Genomic DNA, 7500 nt, shown 5'->3' with positions numbered 1-7500 from the left:
TCCTCCTCTTCCTCCTCCAGGCCATTAAGGTGCGGCAAAAATGCATGACTCTAAGATTTAATGGGTCTTAAGCACTTTATTTATAGGAGCCAGCGGACGCATCTTCCTCCTCCGCCAATGGAATAAGCTGGCGATGCGGGTTTATGAGCGGCGGTGAATGTCCTACGCGATGATGTTTTATGAGAGGCGGCGAATATTTGCAGCTCTCGTCTTTTTGTAGCGATAGAAAGACGGAACAGCGAGTGACCGAAGAGTGAAAGAGAATTAGGAAAATGAAGTGGTAACATATACATTGATTCATTTATTTAAACATTGGTGGTGAAAAGAGACGAGAAACGGAGAGATATAATTTAGCAATGTATATGTAACTCTAGTCTTTTTGTAGCGGCGGACAGACCAGCGAGAGGGCGAAGACAAAATGTGGAAGAGAACTAGGAAGAAGAAGTAGTAACATATAGATTGATTCCTTTATACATTGATGATGAAAAAAGACGAAAAGCGAAGAGATATAATGTAGCAACGTATATATAACTCTTATATTTTTGTAGCAGCAGAAAAACAGACCAGCGAGCGACAAAAGACAAAGTGTGGAAGAGAACTAGGAAGAAGTGGTACCATATATATTTATTTTTTTACAGCAAGGCAGACAGCTCAAGGGCACACACAAAAAAAATAAACAATAATGAAAAAAAATCCGCTACTTGCTGCTAGATTGATTCATTTATACATGGAGGTTGAAAAGGGAAGAGAAACGAAGAGATATATATGTACAAACGTATTTTTTGTCCTGTTTTAGATTCTGGAAGGTAGACCAAAGACCGGAAGGGGAAATATAGAAGGCTGTAATTAGGAGGTGATAATGTTGATTCTTTTTATTTATTTCCTCTCCTTTCTGCTTCTTTTTCTCTTTACTTTTATAACTGTAATTTCAATAACCACCTCTTACTTAACTTACATATATTCCTCTCTTACTTCTCCTCAACCTTTCTTTATATATATTGAAGGTTAAAAGTTCAAGAATGCGGTGGTGATTTTTTTTTTCTTGAATACGAAGAGTTAACTGTACAAAGCAGATTCATGTTCAGTTATAATCGTAAATGAAACGTAGAAAAACAATAACTGTGATTAAGTGACCGTAACATATTTTTTCATTACATTGATATTGAAAAGTTTTACCTCGAGGGACTGGCTGGATAAATTGAAATGCAGAGAGTTGAATGCACAGAGGTGATTCGTGTCTTGCTTTAATCACGCGAGGAAAGACCAATGACCAGAGACAGAACGGGGAAGACTACTAGAAATAAAAGGATGTAATATTGTTTTTATACATTGATGCAGTGGAACTATTTTTTTCTAATGCGAAGAGTTAAATGCACAAACGTATTTCTTGTCTGTTTCTTTTATGAATCGCACTCAGTCTCATCAATAGCCAAAGACAAAACGTGGAGGAATGAAAAAAAAGAGGCAGCATTATTTTTCAGACATGGATATTTAAACAAACAAAAAAATAAATAAATAAAAAAAGGCAAAAGGCAGAAACATATTTTTTCAGTCATGGATATTCAAATTAAAGACAAAACATGGAAGAATGAAAAAAAAGCGAGGTAGCATAATTTTTTCAGACATGGATATTCGACCCAAAGACAAAAAACAACGCGGAAGAATTAAAAAAAATATAAGAGGCAGTAACATATTTTTAAGACATGGATGTTAAAAAAAAAAAAGTAAATGGCAGTAACATTTTTTCAGACATGGATATTTAAAAGTCCAGACACGTGGAGCCGAACTTTATTTTTTGCGAGGAGTCAAACGCTTACAGGTAACTTGTCTTAACTTAATCGCAGGAAGACACACGAGAAGTTAAACGCCCCGTAATTCTTATCTCGCGTCCATCACGGGGGGCGGGGGTGGGGTGGGGATGGGGGTGGGGGGGGACTGTTCGGAGGCGAGGCGCGGGTGACCTCTCGCATAAGGAAGTGTTCTAGCCTAAACGCATGAACAAATAACAGCTTACGCATGAGGTTTTGATTCCTCTTATGGGTATGGGTGTTAAGAAAGGCTCGCACACCTCTTGTTTTGCATGTATATTAAAAAAGCCGTGGAACCAGTCACTGAAAACCTAATGGAGTAAATAATCATAGGCTTACACTTAAAGGGATGATCACTAAGCTGTTTTTCTCTTTTTACGCATGATTGGTTCTGGTGTGCAGGAGGAGGAGGAGGAGGAGGAGGAGGGGGAAACTGAACTTTTTCTTGGGGGGGAGGGGTAAGAGGGGGAGGGTTGGGGGATGAGGATTGGGAAGCATTGTTGGTGGGGAAGTTTGGGAAGGGGAAGTTAGGGTGAGGGCTGGGGCCGGGATGGAGATGGAGGGAGTGGCGGAGTTGGAGTGAGGGAAAGGTTTGGGGAGAGTGGGGAGGGGGGAGGGGGGAAGGGGGGAGGGGGGAAGGGGGGAGGTGGTCAGCGTGAGTTGCAGTCATTTAACATCCTCGCTGTGATTTATTCTCTATTTGCTGACAGGAACATTAGCACAATATTTACAGCATCGGCGACTCCCAGCGCTGAGTGAGTAAGCGCCGAGGGAGGTGAAGTATTATTTATTTTTAAGCTTTACAATACACAATATTTATCGGCGCTTTGATTTACTGTCGATGATATTCTTTGCTTACCATTTTAAAATATAACAAATCCCCAACTTACCGTTCCGCCTGCAAGCATGAGTGGATTCAAGAAGATATGCAATAGTTGAGATAATGTAAATAATAGTTTCAAGCGGGGGTTAAGCAATCATATATTTAGGTGTATAGTTGATTGCATTGTTAATTGTGTAGCTAATTGTATAAGTTTAGCAATAGTAAAGCTGAAGTAAATAATCGAACGTTTCCAGCGGAGGCGTGATGGATGTATGGCCGAGTCAGGCAGACGATGAGTAACGGGTTCTCGGTGACCGCCACGTGCGCCCTGCAGTCCCCTTAAATAGTTGTTTATGTTTGTTTAATATTTCTCTAGAGGTGACGCCGCGCACCGTTAGACAAGAGGGTGGGCGAGGCAGCGACGGGTCACAGCTAAGAAACTAACGATGCACACGAGTATTAGGGGTTGGGTTAGGGGTAAAGTTAAAGGCTATTTTTTTTTTAGGGTGAGGGTTAGGTTAGGGTAGGTTAGGTGACGTAGGTTCGGCTAAGAAATGTTAAGGGGCTATTTTTTTCTGTAAGGTGAGGTTAGTTTAGGTTAGGTTAGGTGAAGTTAGTAGGTAAAAGTTAAGGGGCTATTAGACTGGGAAATTTTTCGTGGATCTTCAGTCAACCACGATTTTAGCCTAGCGTTCTCATATCCGTGGTTTTTTGACGACGTCCATGATCTTCCAAAGCATTAACCTCACTCCCAGGGGGACGTAGGTTTGCGTCCCGCCCGCAGCTACAAGCAAGTTGAGAATTTTTTAGTCATCGCCGAGTGTCCTAAGACTACCCAAATGCTGTCCTGAAGACTAATCAACCCGGACTGTAGATTCTCTCTAAAAGAGGGTTAGAGATGAGCTCCGGAAGTCAGCATGAGCCAAGCAAGATGGCCCAAGTATAAACACTTGCCTGCTCTATAACGGGCTGGGGCCAACCATCAGGCCCCATCAAGAAAGCCTACCCATCGGCAGAACGTAAAAAGAGAGAAAAAAAAAAAAAAGGTTGCCATGTGGGCTTTTTTGTCACCGGATCATTTTGTTTTTGTCTGTTTTCACCCTTGAGCTGCTTCCTTTACTGTAAAACAATAACAACAACTGCAACAGCATCGGAGGTCACATGCATTACACCGCACATTCTTCTCGTTAAAAAAAAAAAGTATAAAAAATTAAGAAAGAAAACAAACACGGGGAAGATAACATCACGCAGCTAAACGTTATCAAGCGCCTTGGTGCAGCCACGAGGGAGATTATAGCGAAGTTCAGAAAAATATTATATAGAGTATGCAGAGTTAATATGCAATCAAGCCTTCTTTACAGAGCGGCGGCGGAGACCCTATAGCGAGCATGGCATCGTACCCGGGAATGGAAAAAAAGAAAAAAAAAAAAGACAAGAGTATGAAAAAATGTATAAGAAAGTAATCACAGCACGCTCTTCACAACACACACACACACACACACACACACACACACACACACACACACAGAGCTTTGGAAGGATGGAATGCTTAACCAAATGAAAATGAAAGCAAATATTATACATCATTTGAAAGATTTATAATGATACAAGCGAAAGAACAAATACGGGACAACATACACACACACACACACACACACACACACACACACACACGGAAACACACACACCGCAACACTAACTCTAACGGACCAACATTTCTTCATCCGGGCATTTTATAAGGACACACCCGGACAGGTATTACGCCACAATCGTTTACCTGGACCAAGATTAATGGGCCGGAATGTGTCACCTTCATTACCCGGCGGGACTCGACACAAACACGCACACACAACAACGCGGGTCGGGGGGACAAAAAGAGACTCGTTAAGGAAACTTTCTCCCCGCAGTGAAAATTAACATCTTGCGACACGGCCGGCCCGGGACTCGTCAGCTCGCCTCTCGCTGATTGCCGAGTGCCTGTGATTAATTAGTCGCCCGAGTGCTTGTTAACAGGTCCGCCTTCACTCCTGCGCTTGTTGGCACGTCGACCCGTTACGCCGCGCTTGTTCTTTTGCTCGATGTGACGACAGTGGTATCAGCAATGGAGATTAGGGCAGCTGTGAGAGGGTAGCAGTAGTCGTAGTCTCTGCCTAAGCCTCTTTTTACTAGGCAGCTTTGAACTTGTTTTGTTTGCTTGATGTGACGACAGTAATATCAGCAATGGAGATTAGGACAGCTGTGAGAGGGTAGCAGTAGTCGTGGTCTCTGTCTAAGCCTTTATTTCCAGACAGCTTTGCACTTGTTATTTTGCTTGATATGACGACAGAAGCATCAGATTAGAGATTTAGACAGTGGTGGTGGTTGTGGTGGTGGTGGTGGAAGTAGTCTCAGGATTTGTAAGGAAGTGATTAGCCTTGACCTCTTTTTCTAGACAGGAGGATTAGCATTAAATTTTTGGTTCTAAAGACTGATATGCTGATCCTCCTTCTACTGTTTTTACTACTTCTATGTTATCTGCTCCTTCTTATCCTCCTCCTACTCTTCATCTACTTTCAAAGGTTGTCTTCTTTCTGTTTCTACTCCTCAATCTCTTAATTCTCTCTAGCGAGCATTAGCATTTTTATACAGCAGAATTAAAAATAAACTTACAGACCTCTCTTTTGACTATTCTTTACTGTTATGTATTATGGGAGCGGTGAGTGGCGGGCTTTTTTTCTCACTCTTTGTTGCCCTTGAGCCGTCTCCTTTGTTGTAAAAAAAAAAAAAAAAAAAAAACTTACAGCAGCATTTTCAAAGTCAGCATTGCCATTTGTTATATATATATACAGCAGCATTGCCATTGGTTCTCAAGACATAAACATTAACATTTTATACAGCAATAATAGCGTTTGTTATCAAGAAAGTGCTAATAGAATTCGTTTTATACGTTTTTTTCCCGCCTGTATGCATGCCAATTATCATAGCCGTGTACCTGTTTGTTCTATCAGCAGGGAACGCGTTAACACCGACACCTGCGTTTAACGACTCAATTACATGTTCAATTATCACCCGCAGACATGTTCTTTATTTGCTTGCCAACCCGCGCCGGGAGGACACTTACATCAAAACCTATAATCCATTGCTCATTCATGCGCCTTTTTACCAGCTGTGTGACAGACAAAAAGCTCAACACACCAGCAGCGCCTCATTAGCTCTGTATCTACCTCTTCATCAGATGTTCATATTTATCCACCTTCGTTTGCCAAATCCAAACATTGCACGCCATCACGCTCTGGTTCAGATCAAGAGAAAAAGTCGGGGAGTAGGCACAGAGGCATGATAGAGAACATAGCTGGGAACCACTCGGTGACGCAGAAAGACAGCTTCAAGAATTTGGGAGCAGATAATGGTGGATACATGTTAATGGCGATTACGAATAAGATTTGGACTCGGACAAGGTTGAATTATGCTTGGAACGGCTAACAGATGCGCAGCCAAAGTAACAACGTGAGAACTAGTGTACTGAAGGAGGTCAGAGGATACAAAAAACTGACGGAGAAGAGAAATTAGAATCTTTGCAAGAGGAGGATGGAGTGCACTATCGGAGAGGTGGAGGGTGTTGGGAAAGGGGCCCCGCATAGAGACTTGCCAGAAGGAACCCCTAGATTTGACGTCGTAGGGTGGCGTATGCTCCTATTGATTGATGATTGGACGAATGAGGACTAGTAATGACTGATGATAATGATGACAACCTTCTTAATATGTCCACCTGCATAGAGACTGGGCAGAAGGAACCCCTAAATTTGGCGCCGTAGGGTGGCGTATGTTCCTATTGATTGATGATTGGACGAATGAAGACTAGTAATAGCTGATGATAAAGATGATGACAGTCTTCTTAATATGTCCCCCTGTAGATAAATAATGTGTGTGCCTGCCTGTTTACCTGTAGAGCGGAAAGCATGACACCGACACACCTGAGATCCATTACGCGTCCGTGGAGGCGTGACGGAGACCAACAACAGCAGGTCTTGTGTCACCCTCTCGGCTTGTGTATGTGGGCCGAAGTATGTCTGTCTGTCCGTCTGTATGTTGTATGCTTCTTTCTCTCTCTCTCTGAAACACACACACACACACACACACGCATTACAACTATCAGCGGCATCATTTCTGCATATAGTCATTACGCAAGCGACTCTATTGAAGGGAGTGACTCAGGCCTCGCTGTCAGCACTAAAATATAAAAAAGGAAGGAATGAGGTCACGTACTTAGGCGCGAAAATATTCTGACAAAACATTTAGATTACGAAGAAAAACACGTAGGCATAACATTTTTCTCTTTTTTTGTGTTAGTACGGACAACAACAACAACAAAAAAAACTTATATTTTTACTTCTGAGCTGAAAAAAGTTAAAAAAGACAGACAGACAGACAGATAGAAAGGCGCACAGACAAGCAGACAGACAAACAGACTATAGTGTAAATAAAGACAGACACACACACACAGAAAGCCACAGACGGGGACAGACACATCCAAACAAAACAGAGACTCACAAACAGACAGACAGACAGACAGTGCTCTCAGTAACGGCGCGGCACAGAACTGGTCTCTGCGTCAGTGTGGGAGACAGAAATGAAAGCGTGGCGTCTAGGCGATCACATCTTTTTTTTCTTTGTTTATTTACACGCCAAACGACCCCCAGAGTTTCTCCTCCTTTAGGAAAATGCAACTTAAGCAAACGAACGAATACCTAATTATCTATTCATCCATTAATTAATCTATCTAATTAGCGGTTGTCTGACTTATACGTGTCTAATTATGTATTCATTGCATTATTTACTGATATATCTGCTAATTAATATATACACTTACCTAGTCATCTATTGCAGACT

The sequence above is a fragment of the Eriocheir sinensis genome, chromosome 58 (assembly GCF_024679095.1).
Source record: "Eriocheir sinensis breed Jianghai 21 chromosome 58, ASM2467909v1, whole genome shotgun sequence".
NCBI lineage: Eukaryota > Metazoa > Arthropoda > Malacostraca > Decapoda > Varunidae > Eriocheir > Eriocheir sinensis.
Note: the sequence above shows the minus strand (reverse complement) of the source record.